Source organism: Hyaena hyaena, unplaced genomic scaffold, assembly GCF_003009895.1.
Source record: "Hyaena hyaena isolate Hyena2069 unplaced genomic scaffold, ASM300989v1 scaffold_87, whole genome shotgun sequence".
In the NCBI taxonomy this organism is placed as follows: Eukaryota; Metazoa; Chordata; class Mammalia; order Carnivora; family Hyaenidae; genus Hyaena; species Hyaena hyaena.
The window spans coordinates 2,984,215-3,005,173 of record NW_024080718.1 but is presented as its reverse complement, the minus strand read 5'-3'; the positions used below and the strand labels follow the sequence as shown (position 1 = coordinate 3,005,173).

General features: G+C 40.5%; 1 pseudogene; it reads right to left on the bottom strand.

The window, feature by feature from the left end:
- Nucleotides 1–269: 269 nt before the first annotated feature.
- On the bottom strand, nt 270–20,118 carry LOC120233188 (annotated as a pseudogene).
- Nucleotides 20,119–20,959: the final 841 nt, after the last annotated feature.

The following is a 20,959-nucleotide window of genomic DNA, read 5'->3' as shown; positions in this document are numbered from 1 at the left end:
TGTGTGATAGCCTGTCTCCTGGATTTCCTAGACAATTGGCAGTTAGACCTAGAGGCCTGGATAAGAATCTCTTCCACTTTTTTACAAGAATATTTCATAGTTAATGTTGTGTGTGTGTGTATTATTGTGTATCTATATTATTGTGTATTATATATGTATTATATATATTATTGTATATATATTCTTATATAAAATATATAAACATTCTGAGTTTATCATTATTCCCATGAAAAAACTGCACAATCACCACAATAGTCACTGAAGAGTCTTTACTCCTTCTTTTTGCCAACATTGGCTTATGCAGTCTCCCTGACTCTCGTCATTCCTTTCTTGTGTTCTTTTTGCTGCTTCCGTGACGTCTTTTTCTTCTCAAACAGGCCATGTCTTGAAAGTCTATGTCTGGGTTCGTTTTTCTTTACGTAATCTGAGGAATCATAAATCGTGCCAAAGCCAGTTGTCTTGCCTCCACCACAATGGGTTTTGAATCCAGGTACAAAGAGGACATCTGGTGTGGTCTTTTACATTTTGGCTAGTTTTTCCTGAATTTCTGTCTTATGTACTGTTGCCTTTTCCAGGGTGAAGAACCTCAGAAGCCATCTGTTTCTGCTGAAGTGGTAGATTGTTCATGAACTTCCTGGTCTGGATAGTTACTGTGTCATTTGTGACGGTGGCCAACCTTCATGATGGAGGAAAAGAGCTGTCGTAGCAGGAGACACAGAATGTGTGTTTGTTTCTCCTTCTGTAACGTTAAACTAGATCAGTGGGTTCTGTATTATCAACCTGATCTGTTCTCTATAAAGCTAGTTTTTCTAGATGCCTAGTTTTTCTAGATCCCATTAGTTTTTCTCCTGATGCCTTAGAAGCTATTGATGGTCATTGCCCAGATTCTTTATCTTATTAGGGATTGCAAAATGGTGCTATTTAAATTCTATTGTCCTTTCTGCATTTATTAGCTGCAATTAGTTAAAACAAAACAAACAGACAAACTTTCCCTCATCAACTCTGGTTACTCTGAGATATAGTCCTTACAGGAAAAGCATGATAAATGCCTGATTCTGTCTCTCCCTCTCCCTTTTGTTACCAGCTTCCAAAGATGACTAATGAATATTTTTAAATATTTTTAGAAACTCATGTATTCTTTACATATTTAATGCATTTCATCAGGCTGAATGTTAGTTATTTCTAGAAGGTAAGTTCTTTAGACTGTAGGTATGGATATGCCATTACAGACCATGGAAAGGCAAGGGCTGTATGCTAATCTCAGTTGGGAAACTCTAAAAGTAATAAAAAGGACCACTGGCAGAAATGTGATCAAACTATGAAAAGTAACCAACAACCAGAAAAAGCCCTGAAAGAACTGAAGCAGAACAGACAGGAGAATGGAGAGGCATCCCAGGAAGCAGGGGAATGGGGGTGTGTGTGTCAGGGAGCAGTGGAAATGTGATAAGGGAGGGGCAAACTAGAGAGAATGCAGAGCCACTGAGTCAGCAGTGGGGGGACGGCAGGGAGAGTACTTGAGACCATGCTGGGAGCCAGTGAGAAAGTCATGAGTAAATGTGGTATCAAGGGGAAGAATGGAAGCCAACAAACACTGTAGGGAACCTTGAGGGGGAGCTTTTGAATAAGAGCAAAGGGTTAAACTACAAAACCTCATTTAAGTAAAAGCAACTGTGTATCTGTACATTGACCAACCATATCTAGTATGTGAGCTCAGATGTGTTCAAGGCTGTTGTTATGCCTTCTTGCTGGGACTGTGTCACACCTCAGAGATATTAAAGTGGGGGAGGGGTGGGCAACACAAAGAGGAGGAAGGGATTCAAAAATAAAATCTTTAGAGGATAAATTTTTCAGTGCTTCCTTTTTCTCAGGCAGCAACCCAAAGACACTAGGAAAATTCCTTAGAGATTGCTTAGGATCTATATTAATCTCAACAGAAGGCCATAGTTGACATAAATATTTTCATATTCTGCCTTAAGCTAATATAACAGTGAATTCTACTTAACAATCAGGATAAAAATTTTTCCCTTTAATTTTAAGGAAAGTAATAATAAAATCATTAGAAATCATAGTGTAGGAAAGGATCTTAAAGGTCAGATAGTTGTAGTCCTAAATGAGAATATTAACACAAAATTCTCATTCCATTAAAAAAAAACAGTTGACATTTAGATGAACTAATTCAACAGAGAGCCAATCTTTTGCCTTCTGGGCATAGCAGAAATAACAGCTTTATGAAAGAGGTTTAATAATGAAAAGTAACAGAAAAAACAAACATAACTCTCAACTATTGTACATTTTTTAATAAGGGGTATTCTCCTACTTTATGAAAGTGCAGATTGCCTGCTTGATTTCTTTTTTAGAATCAGTTTCAAGCCAACCAGCAACACATTAATATCGAATCCAAGATTTAGCATGAATACAGAAGTATTCTGAACTGAAATAGAAAATCAAACGTGTATTTGGGTAAGATTATAGCTACTTGATATTTTTACTTTTATTAGCCATAGCTTCAATAATCTACTTTTAACTAGAAAAGAGAAATTTTATGTTTTTAAAAAACGTTTATTTTTTGGTCTTTCTTCAATCCATTCTTTTATTTAAAATACAATATTGAGGCCACTGAGAACCAAAGCTTACCAGACACAGTATATTTTCACATAACTATTGTGATCATTTGTAATATGTACTATGACAGAATGGTCATAGACTTACCTGCCGCCTACTTTTTTTTTTTTCTACTTTTGAGCTGCTAAAGGAAGCACCTTTTTCTCAAAAATGCCTCCAAAAAATTACTTTTAATGGTTAAAAAGCACACCTTAACTTTTGAAAGTATTTTCACTTTCTTAAAAAGGTAAACCCTCATTATTAATATTGAGAATTTTAGGGCAAGTTCACACATGTACTCACAGCGTACTCTTTGCTCACATTCCTCTCTAGATATGCAACCTATTGTTAAGGAAGGCTCGAGGAATATCAATAAATGCATACATAAATCTGAAGATGTGCATTTAAACATAACATAGCAACCAAAAGATTATATTTGGGACAGCTATTTTAATGGATATCTCCTAAAGCAGTATGACCTCTTCAAATTTTGTGTATGTGTGTGTGTCCTCAGACGATACCAGAATAACTATTAAAATATTAGGGGGTAGGGGCGCCTGGGTGGCTCAGTTGGTTAAGCGTCTGACTTCAGCTCAGGTCATGATCTCATGGTTCATGGGTTTGAACCCCACATCGGGCTCTGTGATGACAGCCCAGAGCCTGGAGCTTGCTTCAGATTCTGTCTCTCCCTCTCTCTCTGCTCCTCTCCTGCTTGCACGCTGTCTCTCTCTCTCTCAAAAATGAATAAACGTTAAAAATTTTTAAAAAATATTAGGGGGTATTATTTTGGGAATATAAATGAAGAATTCTGTAACTAACCTCAACACAATTTGGAGTTATTCTCTTCTCCCCTATAATAGTTTTAAAATATAATTTTAATTAGGCTGTGCATACACTTCTGAACTGAACTGAATGTTATTCTTGCTTGTGTGTCAGACTAAGCCACAAATATTGAACGTTCTATTCAAATAGAAATGAGACAGATTCTGAATGCCTCGCTGTTCTTAATTTTAACAGAAATAATAATATATTTTACCTACATCATGCAGATATTAAACTGCAGTAGCCAATGAGTTTGAAGTACTTTTCACATCTAAAAAAGACATGACTTATCTAAGTATGGAATCTCTCTCTCTTTTTGTAAATGTTTACTTATTTATTATGAGAGTGAGGGGAGGAAGGGGAGAGAGAGAGAGGAAGAGAGAGGATCCCAAACCGCAAGATCATGTCCTGGGCCAAAATCAAGAGTTGGACGCTAAACCTACTGAGCCACCCCAGGCACCCCTAGATACGAAATCTCTTAAATAAGATATGACATATCTGTAGAAAACATGATTACAAAATAGTTACATAAACTCCAACAGCCAAGCCTGAAAACATGTCTTATAATTGTAGTGGAGCTTTTTCTGAAGACCTGAGTTACTCTGTAACCACCACCCACCTCCCAATACCATTCTACCCAGAGGAGCTAGCATTCATTGGAAATTGTTTGCTCTTGGGAATGATTCTTACACTCTTGGTTAAAGTAAAAAAGTTGTATAAAAATTGACTAAACCAATTTAGATAAGAATTCATTGTTTCAAACTGCCCACTCTTCTTTACGTTTGTGGAGAGAAGCAAAATTTGTAGGTATGCGTGCGTGTGCGTGTGTGTGTGTGTGTGTGTGTGTGTGTGTTCCTGAAAGGTTACTTTCAACTGAAGATAAGGTTAGTGATTTTACAGAAAATAGCTCTGTGTTTTTCCATGGATCAGTGGTAGGGTCATTTTTGACCTCTTGCGGCACAGCTCAAATAATAAAAAATTCAAGTTAGACTCGCCATTCATTCTAAAGTAAAACTGACTTTCAGATCATTATCAGAAAAAAAAAGCTCAGTAAACAAACTTTTGAACCATGAAACAAATAACTCCCAGGCGGTGTCTCCTAGAGTCAGGCAATTCTAGCCTTCATTTTGGAAAAAAGAAAACGGTCCCATCGAAGCAAGCTTGTCTTTACCTTAGGCGTGTGCTATCCTATATATTTCTAAGATGCCGGTAAAGCCTGGAAAACTCTCCTTCCCAATGTTTGTTGTCCTTTTAATGTAGCCATAATCACTTTTAAAAAGATATTGAGTATCATCACGTAACAGTGTTTCGTCTGAGGGATGTGTAAGGTAGAGGGGCAGAGGAAATATTTTTCTAGGGCCTGCTTTATAAGGGTAGAACAGGGGGTTTGGTCCAGTGGCACATTCGAACCCTGATGGGCTAGCAGAATCCCCTTGCCCCAATGTGCTGTGCTTACTGGGTCGCCATCCAGCAGTGAGCATTTAGCTGATACACAAAGCATGGAAACAAGTCCATGCCAGTCAGTATTCACTGCAGTATAGGAATAGGTCTGCAAAACACCCATGGCAGAGGTTAAAAGTGGTTCCCTCCCGGCCGCTACCATGAAGATAAAATCAAGAGATGCAAAATTGAAAGGCGCTGCTATTTCACTGCAACTTCTGATTTTATTTCATTGGTTTCTCTATTTTATCACTACTTATAATTGTCTCGAGGCACTGGAAGATTAAGGACTATGTTACATGACTGATTTACATGTGATGCTGTAATAATCTGCATCCAGACTGATCTTTTAAATAAATACTGTAATGTTTTATTTACTAGTACTGCATATGTTTACTAATGATTACATATTCATAAGTTAGTCTTGTCTCCCACCTTTGAGGTACATTACTTAAGGGAAAAGACTAGGGTTTATATATCTTTCGTATTCATAAAGTCCTAGTCGCAGCACTGAATACTTTATAGTCATATTGTTCCTTGACTACAATTTAGTTGTTCAGAAATTTTAGAGGTAACTTTCTTTATAATTATAACGTATAAAACCTTTATATATCACAGAAGTAACTTCTAGTAGAATTATATTTAATTTTAAAAAGTAAGTATCAGCTAACTTGCTATGTTTCATGAAGTACTGATATTATCCCTGTTTTCCAACAGAAAAAACGAGGCTCAATAGGACTGCACAAGTTCACACAGGTAGTACATGAAGGGGCTGAAACTCCAAAGCAGTTCTGTGGGATTCTATGTCGATAACCACGATGCGATCCTTTCGTCCATGTTTACACTTTTACTGCTTTCAATTTTAAGCTTTTCCAGTGAAAACAAAATAAAGGATGAACTATTGTGGGAAAGGATTTCATATGGGGAAGGAGTGAAATGGCTGTCAGTTGCCCTTGATCACTTAACTTCAGCTGCTCAGGTTTGAAGTGTTAAAGGAGCCTGTGACTATCAAGACTGCTCCTCAGTGACGTCAGAGTGTACCAAGAACGATCAGGTTGCAGACTTTTCAGCATGATCTGGGGCCCAGTAAATACCAATGATTTTTATCAGATTAGAAGTCAGGCGGTCTACGGATATCGATATCAGAATTAAATGCAACTGCAAACTTGTAAACTGCTGAAAAGAAAAAAAACCCCACAGAAACATTATAAAGTTTTAGCTGATAGTGTTTTGTCCTTTTTGCTGTAGACTTTGAATATTTTATTCCAAGAACTGATTCGAAAACAATTGCCTGAGAAGGATCGTGAGGAATGGGGTTAGTCTCTGTAGGGCCCTTGCAGTATTAGCCCATCCTCCATTCCCTGCTGGGAAGTACCCTCTGGCTTTCTGTTCAGGGGCCTTCTCTAACCCTTGTCTGTAAGTAAGTTTGCTTACTGAAGAACAAACAATTCCATGCCTGCTTTCTGCTGTATCCTAGTCTCCTGGCAGTTTTTACCTGCTCAGCTTGTTGCTAGTTGGTGAAAATGCAATAATTCAATCTCTGACTGTGTCATGATGGATACAAATAAGGCATGCTTCAAGGTGGACTTCATGGGGACCATGATTTGACCCACAGATTCTCTTTTTAGGAGTGGGAAGGGTAATCCCAGTAATGGAAAAAAGAATGACACTGCAGTGATCTCACAGCCTGTAGGATTAAATTTAGTGGCAGGAAAAAAGAATTGTTGCTCAAAAAAGAGCACCGTTCGGTGCTTATGTCAAATGAATGGGATCACTGAACAGAACAGGTGGAAAGCAGTAATAACACTTAAATTTCCTGACCCCCAACTATACTTTCTTTAACAATTGTCCCCCTTTAAAGAATACTGTTGGGGCGCCTGGGTGGCTCAGTTGGTTAAGCGTCCGACTTCGGCTCAGGTCATGATCTCACAGTTCATGAGTCTGAGCCCTGCATCGGGCTCTGTGCTGACAGCTCGGCGCCTGGAGGCTGCTTCGGATTCTGTGTCTCCCTCTCTCTCTGACCGTCCCCTGCTCAGACTGTCTCTCTCAAAAATAAATAAAGATTTAAAAAAATAAAAAAAAGAATAGTGCTATAGTGAATCTTTTGCAAGACTTGTTTCCCTTTTGGGATCTCAATAAGTCTGTAAGTATAGTATAATCATGAACAGGAAATTCTTACTCTCGGTTCAGAAGATATAGCTTAATAAATTATATTCTTATGAGCACCCGTTGAAGCAGAAAAAATTCCTAGTCTTCCATTCCAACTGAAAGCCTTCCTCTGATCAAGTTGTTAGGACATGTTCAGAGATGTCTATCATGGGAACATACACTAGAATAAACTGACTGTGGGAGAAGAAGGCAAAGATTAGTCACTCAAAAGTTGGCAACAGAAAGGCCAGGTAAAGAACTGCACACCAGCCTGACAATCAGGAGATAAACTGGCACCCTGCCCTGGTTTGGGTGGGTGCTTAAAAATACAATTTAAGGGGCACTTGAATTGGTTAAGGGTCTGACTTCAGCTCAGGTCATGATCTCACGGTTCGTGAGTTCGAGCCCCTTATCAGGCTCTGTGCTGACAGCTCAGAGCCTAGAGCCTGCTACAGATTCTGTGTCTCCCTCTCTCTGCCCTTCCCCTGCTCGCATTCTGTCTCACTCTCTCTCAAAAATAAATAAACATTAACAAATTAAAAAATAAAAAGAAGTTTAAAATACAACTTAAAAAGAAGACTTAAAAGAGTTTCTCTAGTCACAGCGTATTCCTTAGAGATTATTAAATTCTCAGTGAAGTAAACAATGATTAGCTCCTTTGGATAAAGTCTGAAACTATAGAAAGTGAACATGTCAAGTATTAATGCAAACTTAGTGGGCATACCCTTGTTTCCTTATGCAATCACTTCATTACCTCAAAATACCTGGTCCAGAATAAATTCTTACTAGACAGCCATCCTGGTTGGTTTTCAAGCATCCAGTGATACCCAAGATAACCAGTCTGCTACCTATTAGGCTACTTTACTTACTTAGCATTTCTGAGATAAGACTTACGGTAGCAAATATTTGATCGCGAACCCATCCCTGCTGGTGTCCCCACATTCCATGAATGTGACCGTGCGGAAGGATGATGAGTTGGAAGTGATTTTAACTGCCCACAGAAGGAAAGGGTCAGTCTGAGGCTGAAGGAGTTTGGAAGCAGCACTAAATGAATGAATATTCACAAAGGAAAATATCTCTTTCTGCAATAGAGGTGGGAGAAGTGAGTAAATGCGAGAGTGGCTTTTCTTAAAATCGCCAATCCATTCAGTGTTTGCAAACACTGAACAACGTCAAACCTCCTCAGAATTATTGCTGTGTATGTCAGAGGAGATATATTCAGAAGGCTAAAGACAGATTGCACAATGATCTTTTCTCTTACTAGTCCTTTCTTTTTTTTCTCTCTATAGCCTCGTTTAATCTGACAGAATGGGTTCCTAAATCTTACTTGGTGGCATCAGCCAGTACCCAATTCATTGTCCATTATTTCTTCAAGCCTTGATGGTTTTCTCCAGAACACGTGTAAGCACAGTATGGAACACAGAGGTATTTTTCCATTGCCCCTAACACATAAGCCCAATGACAAATTCCTCTTTAAAAGTCATTACAAAATACACAGACTTGTGTGAATATGTTTGGTGTTTTGTTTTATGTCCTTAATGTTGTTTTTTTTTAATTACCAGGAAAGAGTAGATTTAAAAACACGTGGTTCATCTCTCAGACCTCATTATTCCATTCTCACAATGTGCATCACAATGAAATGACTAAGAACTTTGAATACAAGTAAATATAGAAGCTCTATGTAAATAGTCTTTTCGAATCAGGAGAAAGAAAAGGCTCTGAGGCGTTGTTTATGCTTTCTTTCATGTGAAGTGCCATTTTCTCTGTACATCAGATAGCATATTGATTTTAGTGTACTTCAATTCTCAATTTTCCATAAACTATAAAAACCTTAATGGCTTCTCCAAAGCTCAAGTGAGAAACAATCAATTAATTTTCCCAGTAGTTCAACTCTGTCAAAATTAAAGTGCTATTTTAATGAATTTTTCAGACATTGAGGATCTATATAGCAGCAGTTTAATGCCAAAAAGGCTTTCTTTTACCATGGCAAGAAAAGTTTAAATATACACCAATTAAACAGAGAGTTCAAATGTTTTAACTTTTATTATAGACATGAAAACGCAAATCGCCTTCCATGGCATTTTTCTCGGGTTTAACCCAATACCGAGCCCACAGCACTTCTAAACAGAACTGTTGCAGAATCATCCATAATATAATCAAATGCATCAGCTCCTACCCCTGGGACACCATTCCTCTGTGTTGTGATTTGGAGACCAACAAAAAGGACTGTCCTACTTTCTCCCACAGGTCTATATCATACCTCAAATTCCCACCGCTAATCCCACCTCTGTGAAACACGGCATTTTTTTTTAAACTCCACAGTAAAAATTCCTGGAAGGGAAAGAGGCTAGGGAACCGACATGCTTTCAGTTGCACGATAGTAACCAATAGCATGTTAGCATCGATTCGTTTATCAGATTGGTTAACTGTCACATAGAAAGCAGGGATTACAATGGAGGCAGGTGCAGTTTAGGAACGGTGGAGAGGAGGTGGGCAGGTCTCTAGCTTGAAATGACGGCAGGGACAGCTCCCGGGAGGCAGAGAACACATGGAAGTGATGGAAAAGAGGATGCTAAGAAGGGTCAGGATTTGAAAAGACTGTGGGCAGCCTCAAAGTAAAATTTCTTTCAGGCTGCTCTGAATAGGTCTAAGAAGATAAAACACTAGAACAGTAATTTGAATGGTGAAATGAGTTAAAAATAGACCTAAGTTACAGGCAGATAGGACACCCTAGTCCTTTTCATTAGTAGAATATGGACTGTAGTTTGGTGAAGTAAAAGTTAACTGATGTTGATTACTTGACAAAATTCACTTTGTTTTGGGTATGAGAGAATTTTCTGTGATCCTGAGAAGATGTCGTCATAGTGTTTTATCTGGTGGCCGTTCAGGCTTTTTGTTCTATTTTTGTTTTTCTTCCTTTTTTGATTTTTTTTTGACTTGGGTTATAATGTAAAACTCATTTAAAAACAATGAATTTAGGGAAGTTGTTTGGAGGAGTCAACTTGTTTTTTTCCATTTCTTTTAAAAAAATTTAATGTTTATTTATTTTTGACAGAAAGAGAGAGAGAGAGAGGGAGACAGAGCATGAGTGGGGGAGGGGCAGAGAGAGAGGGAGGTACAGAATTGGAAGCAGGCTCCAGGCCCCAAGCTGTCAGCACAGAGCAGGATACTGGGCTTGAACTCATGAGCTGTGAGATCGTGACATGAGCCAAAGTCAGACGCTTAACCGATTGAACCACCCAGGTGCCCCAAGGAGTCTAACTTGTTTATAATTTCCTCCAAGACTGGATCTGTTATAATTCCTTCACAAGGAGGAGGCACTTTCTCTCGTATACAATCATTAAACAGACTAATTTGCAATTTGGCCTATTTCCTGTTAGATTTCAAGGTGGCTGTACATGGGCACAATTTTTGTTGCTCATCTAGTCAATTGTTTATTAAAAATTTGAAGTAATTCCTTTGCCTACCTGTTAATCGCCTATAGGCATTTCCATAGTACAGGTCTTTTCTGACTTCTTAGGGCTGGGGCGGCTTCTAAGTGAAGAAAGTGGGTTGGTATTTCTTCTTGGAAGCTGATCTGCCTCAGGGTTTCTAGGAGGAGCTACTTGTTGTCATTCTAAAATAAGTAGAGTTATTTCTCCCCCACCTTCATTTCTAGCCACATAGTTTCTTAAAGCTTAAGCTACTGTGTGGGTGGGCAAATGGAAGGTGCTGATTATCTCTCAGGGCATAAATAAAAATCAGGAGGCAACCCAGTCACTGAGTGCAAGAAGGAAAATCACATCATAAATCTCCGAAGTTATTTTCCATTTACATAATCAGTAGCAAATATCACTGTAGTGCTTAAATAATGTAAATATAAACTAGGAGTGACTCTATCCATGGATCTTAATGAAACATGGTATATAATAAGCGCAGAATAAAAAGGCTCATTGAACAGATTTTTAAAAGTCAAAGAGAATATAAACAAATGCTCATACATGCATAATACATATGTGTCAGGCACTTTGTGTTCAATGCTGTTTCAAGCTGGAAAAATAAGTTTACAAATCCTTACGGGATTTTTTTTTTTTCTTTTAAATCTTGTGGTCTATCAGACAGAAACTCCTCTAAGGTTGCTGTTCCTGGGATTTCAATAGATTGGCTGGTCTGGGCCCCACAGCTAGTGTAGACATGAATGCTGCTTAGTGATCAGTTAAAGGGCAGATAGATTTGTCTTCACAAAATGCATTTTTCATGCTCTTTGCTGGGACTCCATGCAATTATGATATAATCTATTTATTTCATCCTAGATGTTCACTCGCTGTTACTTTGAAGTAGGCAAGTGAGCATTATTTTGTGTTTCTTACGCATGGGAATACAAAAATTCTAGGAAACTCAAATCACTTGCCAATAGCTAAGGTTGGCAGAGGCAAGACTGAAACTCAAACTTCTCAAATTCAATTTCTTAGCCTATTTACTTCACAATAGCTGATACATATTCCAACTCCAGAGAAGCTGGGGGGGAAAAATCTCAAGCCTTCAAACATTTGTTTACATTATTGTTTTTAAAAACAATATTTACTAAGAATTTCCAATGAAAAATGTAATATTGCTTTTTAGAGAAATTGAAAAATATAAAAATGTATGAAAACATGAGAATAAAATTCACAGATAATGTTAATACCTAGAGAGAACATATGTTGATGTATCTTTTCCCCTCTAAAAATATTGGATTCAGGGCATCTGAGTGGCTCAGTCGGTTAAGTGTCCTACTTTGGCTCTGGTCATGATCTCATGGTTCATGAGTTCAAGCCCTGTGTTGGCTCGGTGCTAGCACCTCAGAGCCTGGAGCCTGCTTGGAATTCTGTGACTCCCTCTCTCTCTGTCCCTCCCCTGCTCTCACGCTCTCTCTCAAAAATAAATAAACACCAAAATATTTTTTAAAAAATTAGATTCATACAATATATACATGTTGCTTTTCATTAACCTAGTAAGTCATCTATATTAACATCTACCATTATTTTATGTATTATTAGGAAACAGGATTTAAAAAAAGCCTGCCAAAACTATGACACAATGCTTAACCACTTAGAGTTATTATTTTATACTTGTTGAAATTCTTTAAACATAGTTTTATCAGTAAAAAGTTTACATAAATAAAAGGGAAGTGAAATTAACTGGCTAGGTATTCCTAAATTTTTCCATATTCAAACTTCGATTCTTATGATTCACTCTGTGATTCAGACTTTTGAATGTGTGTGTCTTTCTACACAGTTATCTTCTGTCTCCACTAAGGTGTTGGTGATGCAACATTTCTTGAAAGTATTTTGCTATTGTCTCCACAACTTGCCTTAAAGCTGATGTCCCCCATCTGCAAGTTTTAATACACATCTCCAGGCAGTGAAACTACAAGACAGATGATTTTAGACATATAAAAATATGAAAAACCATGCCTCTTAGAATCTATGAAACATAGGATGTATTTCAGGAAAAAACACTCCTTTTTCCCCTGAACTTTATATCATGAGAATTCACTATTTCTTTTAAATTCATGATATTTAAGGGCTTTACATTTAAGACCTTTTCAACTTTTGGCCGTCATAAAAAAAGATGTGGCATCTTTGAGTATAAACCTTTGTGTTCATCTTTGATAATTTCCTTAAGAGAGAGTTCCAAAAATAGCATAACTAGGTAAAATGATATGCAGTTTGCACTTCCTATATATTGCCAAATTGCTTTCCAAAATCATGTATCAATCTGTATGCTAACCAGTAGAAAAAGGGCTCACAGTGTTACCTAACCAGTGCTTTTCAGTGTTCACCAACAGTATGTACAGGTTAAATCTTGCCTTTTAACCAACCTACACTTTTCTTTTTTTTTTTTTAAAGTTTTTTTTTTAATGTTTTATTTATTTCTAGGAGAGAGAGAGAGAGAGAGAGAGAGAGAGACAGCATGAGCAGGGGAGGGTCAGAGAGAGGGAGTCACAGACTGAAACAGGCTCCAGGCTCTGAGCTGACAGTCAGCACAGAGCCCGGCGCGGGGCTCGAACCCAGGAACCGCGAGATCATGACCTAAGCGAAAGTCGGATGCTTAACCGACTAAGCCACCCAGGCGCTCCCCAACCTACACTTTTCTTTCATTTCTTCCTTTATTTTTATTTATCACCTGCCAACATGATAAATAATTCCTTTTCCTTTTAGTATTTATAACCTTTACTGATCCTATGAATCTCAACTAAAAAGCTCTTAGTCATTGCTTACCCAATCTGTACTAGAGGTAGCTTGCTATCTTAATGTTCCCTCTGAAGTCAGTTTCCTTAATCACTTCACTGCTCTAATTTTTTAGATACTCAAGGGGCTAAACCTGGATTCATTATTAGAAACTTTCTTTTAGGAAGGTAGGAACAATCTATTTAATTTTCTTGATGAAATGCTTATTTATGTCTAGAACTCTATTGAATTAGTCATTGTTGCTCTTGTTCATAATAATAATATTAATCCTAATGACAAAAATCACTGCTCTCTATCCTGACCTCAAGGATTTCTTTCTGAAGCATTGTCAAACCTTGTTGAAAGAAACTAGGTAAAATTATCCATCTGTAGCACATGATGGGCTCTGTTTTCATGATCATTGGATATTTATTTAGGAAATAAAAATATTTTTAATATTCATCTTCTCAGTAAGCCTTTATTGTGCACACACTATAACGTGCAATGCTTGATGCCTGTGGCAATGCAAAGAAGCACAAGGCACATTATTGGCCCTGCAATAATAACATGTAAAATCGATTAGATTCTCCCTATGTGCCAGGCACTGGCCTAAGTGCTTGACATGTCCTAACACATTTAATCCACTCAGCAATGATATGAAATTGGTCTTATTAATATCTTCATTTTATAGATAAGGAAACAAAGCTGGGAGAAGCAAGTGATTGCCCAGGAGCATACCGATGGATTTGAACTTACCTATTATACTTCACAGTTGGCTTGTTTCACACATACTTTCCTATACAAACTAGAGTATATAGTAGGATAAACAGACTTACATATAAGTTGCAACAGAATTGTGTAAATCGGAAGATGTGGTAATGCAGAGGGTTGGGGAAATGAGAGAAATCAAGATGTAAAGAAGAGGTAGGATATAAATGGACCTTGAAACGTGGAAACAGTATAGTTTGGGATAGAAATAAAAGTGGATGGTTTAGTGTGGGCTGGAAAGATGAACTCTGGAAACCAATACTTCTGGATTCAAATTCTGACTGCAGTACATATTAGTTATAAGAAAATTTCTCTTAGGCTCAGGCACTCAACTGGTTTTGGTTCTAATGAGCAATCCTACAAAAATCTGGAAGTGTATGATATGTTAGGGGATACTGGACAGTTCAAAAAACAAGGAAGGGAAGGCAGGGCAGGCATCTGTGGGGAACACTTGTAGCTGAAGACGAATGAAGTGGGTATGAGGCATTGTTAGAATATTTGAAACAGAAGAAAGATAACTTGTCATCGTGTTACTAAAGTGGAAACAATAGCAATAAGGTTGGTGGTGGTAAGATCTGGAGCAAGGAGAGGCTGAAGACGTGAACCCAGAGGCTATTGGTTTGCCCAGGTGAAAGATAACAAAGGAATTGGGGCAAAGGGAGAAGAGAGATTCCAGAATAATTTCAAAGCTAGATTTGAAAGAACTTGGTAACCACTTGGGGATTTGGGATTGAGTCAAAATGTTCCTCAAATTTTCCTCCCAGGGGCCTGAAATGATGCTAATGTCTTTCACAGAGAGAAATTGCAGTTCGTTTAGGAATGAATCAGAGCTGAAAACTTGGGTGTCAGCAGTATAGATGACTTTGCAAAGTTTGAATGCAAAGAGAAGGAGAGAGTTGGAACTTTGAGTGGCAGTAATCCTAAAGCTAATTTAGGGAGGTGAATCTTTTTTGGATTAACACTTTCTTTTATTTAGCAAAACAAAAATAATAATTATTTATTATGAAGTCTTTTTTTCATTTATATCAGAACCTTTTATTCTCTTTTTGGATGAGTCGTTCCTTTGAGAGCTTATTGAAGACTATAGACTTTCTTGTATCCCCAAGCGTGTATCTGCACATATACGTGTAGAGGGAGGGAGGAATCATAAAAACACACACACAATTTTGCATACAATTTTAGGGAGTTCTTGTATTTTTTTTGAGGCCAAGACCACGAAACCCAAGAGTCTGCTCTGCATAACTTATTTTTTTTACCAATGCATTAATATTTTTTCCAACTATAATTAACTACATGTCAGTGTTGTGCTAAGTGCCTTATCTATATCGGCTCATTTAATCCCTATCATATATCTCCATATAGGCATTACATTTCAAATAGGGGAGAACATAGAATTAGGTTAAACAAATTGCCCAGAATTATAAAGTTAGTACGTGGTGAAGGCAGGGTTTGGATAGGTCTCTGTATTAGTCAGGTTTCTGGAGAAACAAAACCAATAGTGTGTGTGTGTGTGTGTGTGTGTGTGTGTGTGTGTGTAAAGAGATTTATTCTACTAAAGTGGCTCATGTGATTATGGAAGCTGACAAGTCCCACGATTTGCAGCCAGCAAGCCGGTAACCTAGAAATCCTGCTGCTCTAGTTCCAGTCTGAGTCCCAAAGCCCGAGATCTGGGGATCCAGTGGTGTGGTTCCCATTCAAAGGCTGGCAGCCTGAGACACAGGAAGAGGTGATGTCTCAGTTTGAGTTCAAAGGCAGGACAAAGCTGATGTCCTGGTTCAAAGGCAGCCAGGCAGGAGGAATTCTCTCTCACTCTGAGAAGAGTCAGCCTTTTTTGTTCTATTTAGACCTTCAACTGGTTGGATGAAGACCGTCCCTATCAGGGAGAGCAATCTGCTTTACTCAGTCTACTGATTTATTATTTTTAAAAAATATTTGTTTTTGGGAGACTGAGAGAGATAGAGCGGTGGAGAAAGAGGGAGATGCAGAATCTGAAGCACGCTCCAGGCTCTGTCTGAGCTTTCGGCACAGAGCCCAACTTGGGGCTAAAATCACAAACTGTGAGATCATGACCTGAGCTGAAGTTGGACGCTTAACCAACTGAGACACCCAGGTGCCCCCTCAGTCTACTGATTTAAATGTCACTCTTATCTAAAAACACCCAGAAACATCTAGAATAATTTTAACTAAATATCTGGGCACCCCTGTAACCCAGTCAAATTGACACATAAAATTAACGGTTCTCTCTCTGACTCCAACTACTCTGCCCAGTACTGTCATTTTAAGACTTCCTCTGTTTCTTAGATGAACTTTTTTGGGCTTGTTTTCACACATGTGAAAGTAAATTATTCATGTTAGAGCTTCTTCTCATTTTAAGACTTACTCTGTTTCTTAGATGAACTTTTTTTTTTGTTTGTTTTCACACATGTGAAATTAAATTATTCATGTTAGAGCTTCTTCTTCCATGTTTTCCCATTCCCCAGTTACGTTCCCCTATCTGAAGAGTTTAAAGTAAATAACACTTGGATTCATTCTATTTGCTTTCTGCTCTCTTTCCTCCCCCCAAGAAGATACACTATCCAAGGAAGCTTCTTTCATTTTAAATGTTCAAAAAGGGTTTTGCAACTAAAAGTGAGTTAACAACACCTAAAAGACTCCACAGGTACCCACTAGAAGGGCTATCAGGTGTGAAAAGAGTTTTCAAATTCACTGCATGCAATAGAAAATATGTGCTGGGTTTTGGTAGCAGTATTGAAACTTTCAGGTGGCTGCTTAGTATGCAGTGCGTTGTTCGTGAAAGTCAATGCACGATTAAAAAAATATATTGTGGATGTTTTTAGGCCCTGGAGCAAATCCAAAATAACAGCTGGGATTTTACATCTCCCAGGGGACTCCTCAAACTCATGAAATTCAGTCCCAAGAAGTCATAACACTCTGTTAGAGTGGAGGCCCAGGAGACTGGAGGCTCACTTGTCGGAGTACAAAGGTAATGAAAGGGAGCCTGCTAGTGCTGTCTATCACACACATTTTCAGTTCTGTAAGGGCCTGGGTTTATCCACGTAAACTTGAAAAGGTGATCAAATGCTAAAATCAAAGCTTTTGGTTTACAGGTTTTCCCCCCCCTTTCTATCAGGTGAGGGAGGTACTAGTAGTAAGGGGGCATGCCTTTTCTTCATTTTATTTTGAAGATTATACATAGAAAAGTAAATAAACTGAGGCTGTGTTTAGGAATGTATTCTATGGCCTCTGCAATCAACTGTGTGCACTAACCAGTTAAACAATTAAATTAAGCTGAATTCTGTAAACGCAGACTGTGAAATCATTCAAACTACAAATTACTTGGTTGGACAAGTTTATGTTCAAAAGGGGAGGGTAAACTCTTCTCTTTTTTTTTTTTAAGTAGGCTCTATACCCAATGTGGGGCTTGAACTCGAGTCTCTGAGATCAAGAGGCACATGCTCTACCGGCTGAGCCAGACAGACGCTCCCACAAATTCTTTTTTTAATGTTTTTATTTAGTTTTGAGAGACAGCGTGAACAGGGGAGGGACAGAAGATCCGAAGCAGGGTCTGTGCTGACAGTGAGCCCAGGTGGGGATTGAACTCACAAACCAAGAGACCATGACCTGAGCCGAAGTCAGACACTCAACTGACTGAGCCACCCAGGCACCACCCCCTTTTTTTACTTACTTAATTTATTTATTTTGAGCAAGGGAGAGAGAGTGTGAGTAGGAGGGGGTAGAGAGAGAGAATCCCAAGCAGGCTCCATGCTCAGCACAGAGCCCAATGTGGGGCTCGAAGCCACAAATTATGAGATCATGACCTGAGCTGAAACCAAGAGTCTGATGCTTAACCAACAGAGTCATCCAGGAGCCCCTACTCCCCAAAATTCTTAATGTAAGTGGAATGATGTCTAGAAACAGACATTGCATTGTAGTTGCAGTCTTCAAAAGGCATTGATTTTCAACCTTAATGAAGGAGAAAAACACTATATCTTATATCCTACTGGGTGGTAGATACCTTCCCTAGAAAACTCCCAGTAACACTACAATTTCCTTGGAATAGATTCTTGTATATAGTGCTTGGAATATGAGATGACTTTAGACAATGGAACCAAAATATAACAGACTAAGTTTTAAGTGATTTAGTGTTTTTATTTTATTTTTTTTTCTGGTTTGATATTAGCAAGTGATCTCACAGTGTCATGAAAAGGATTCATTAGGGCCTGGGGTAATGTGCTAGGCATAGCTCAAGGGTGATTAAATGCCATCATCATCAACCATCAGTGACAAGTGCTTACTGTTCCTGGATCTGGGGGTGCAAAGAGGTAAGCCATGTTTGCCCCTGACAGAGCTTAGAGCCTACCTGATGACTTACGTGTACATACAAAGATGATACCAGACACTGGATATTGATGAACAACTGTTTGGACAATCAGTACTTTGTGGTAGGATAGATATGAAACCATCCTTACGAGTTTCTTTCCCTGTCTCAGTTGTACGATCTGTAAAATCATATCTGACCCTAACACACAAGGAGAATGTATTAAATTGACCTTCCACTACTGGAAGGTAATTTTCTTCTTGTGTCTCTAGCCTTAGTCCAGAGTCTAACACATAGTAGGAATTTTGTCTCCCTGAGAAGGGAGTTTAGCAAAATACCTGTTTTTTAACAGTTGTGAGCTGGAATTCCTTATCGACCGTAATCTGTCACTCAGCAGGACAAATGCACCGACTGTGATGTAACTCTATGAGCATGATTCAATCCATGCCTTTAGTGTACAGGTCTTCTGGGCTATGCTTGTTAGAGCAACCACATACATATAACATGCTATATAAGATGCCATTAAAACAAAAAGCAAGTACTGCCAATGTTGTAGTTATTTCTAAGTTGTCAAAACTGAGATCTCTGCCTACATGCATATACCTGCTGGCTTGGTTATGGCTGGGTTTGCGCTGTTCCTTTGCGGGGAATCAATGACAAACGCCTTTCTCTACATGAGATTGGTGGTGCTAGATCCTGAAACAAGATTAAGACAAGACAAAAGTATCCAAGGAGTCTTGTTTATTTCAGGATGGAGGGTGGACTATTTACGAGTAACAGGTGTGACATTCAGATTGATTTTCTGGATTTTACTTCTCAAAGAGTCTGGAAAGAAGATTTAAGCAGCTCAGACGAGATTTCTATTGATAACCCCCTGGGATGGTTTGATTCTGCCCTTCCTTTAGCCCTTCAATTCCTTTACTTTTGAAGCTCCTGGGCCTGGACCTCTCCTTTGCTTAGGAGAGATAGCCACTTGTCTTTGGCAGCTGGGCAGTTTTATGATGACAGGTGGCCACCCAGCCAAGGGGCAGTGGTAGGAGCAAACATCCCAGCCTGATAAGACTGCTTTGCAGAAGCGTTGGGAGGTGGGGTGGGGTGGGGTGGGGGGAGGGGGGAAGATCCTATCTGTTTTTTGTAGTTACTATGTTTCTCTGCTGTAGGATTATGTTTCCAAGAGAAGAGAGAGATAGAAGGCTGGCAAGAACCAATGTCCTCAGTTTGGGAGAGCAAACTGCAATTCCTTCACAGGCCAAAATAAACTGCAGGACAGAGGGAGTCATAACAGTGCAGTAGCTGGTCCCCAACAACTACAAGCCAGGAGTTACAGCCTCTGGGGCGAAATCCTTCAGTCCACATCAGACACTCAGGAGGTGAAGACATAGGTATTATCTAGCCAGTCCCCCAGCTTTGAGGCAGATGGATGTCATCACCCCACAGGGCAGACAGTTGCCAAGTGTCATCTGGAAGACTGTCAGGAGCCCTTCCTAGCACTCTGCTTTGAAATCACAGGCAAGCGCCCCCATGTCTGGGCAGAATCTTCCAGGCTCTACAGGAAAGCTGTCCCCCTCCCCCATATCCATTCTTCCATATTCTATGAGCCTATGACAAGGGAAAGAAACTAATCATAAAACCTGATCCTAAAAGCCTTCTGATACTTGCAGACAGCGATTACACATTCACCCAGCCAAGGTCTTCTTGCTTCATTTAAAACAAAAGAGGCTCTCCACTCACGCCCTTCCCACTCCACCAGAAGACGCATTTCTGGAACCGGCGCTGGCCATCCCGAAAGTTGCTATTTCCCTTAGTTGAGGGCGAAGTTAGCGAATCCATAGCCGCGAAGTCTCAACTCGGGGGAGGGGGCGACAGCCCGGGCGGGGGAGAGCGGCGAGGAGGAGGGGCCAGAGGGAAGGACACTGCCCCCTACTTCATCGAGGTCGCTGCCTAAGCCGCTGGAGCCGCCGGCCTGGGTTTTGGGAGGGAGGAGTGGCGGCCGCGGCGGAGCGGCGTGGACTCCGCACCCGCGGCTCGGCGCCAGCTCGGTACCTGGCGGGCCGGGCGCGCCTCGCAGGCCGGCCGCCCGGGGCGCGGAGGGTGTGAGCGCGCGCGCCCCCTCCGTGCCCGCTCAGCCTCGCGCGCGTCTCGGGGGAGGCTCCGCCGAGAGGCGCCGGGGGAGCCCGCAGCCTCAGTCCTGCCGCCGGCGGAGCTTTGTGCGGCGGCGGCGGCGGCTCCGAGTCCCACCTGCTGGCGGCGGAGAGACAAGGAAGGGGAAGAAGGAGGAGGAGGGGCAGGAGGCGGCGGCGCGAGCCCACTCCTCCCGCCGGCGCCCACCTTTCCCGGGGGCTCCGCAGTCCTCGGCTCTCGGCCTGCACGCGTCACCCCCGCCCCTGGCCCGGCCTCCGGTCCACGCCGCGGCGGCCGCTGCTGCAGCCCCGGCGGCCCGGCCCGGCCCTCCCGGCCCGGCCGTCCCCACCACCCGGAGCAGCCGGCGAGTTTGAGGCGAGCGCGGGGCGCCCGGCGCCGCCTCGATGTGCCCGGGAGCCGCCTCGGCGCCCCAGCCCCGCTGAGCAGCCCCGAGCGCGCGGCGGCCGGCCCGAGAGGGCGAGCGAGGAGGCGCGGCGAGCCCCGGAGAGAGGGGGCGAGCGAGCGAGGAAGAGCGAGCTCGAGAGCGAGC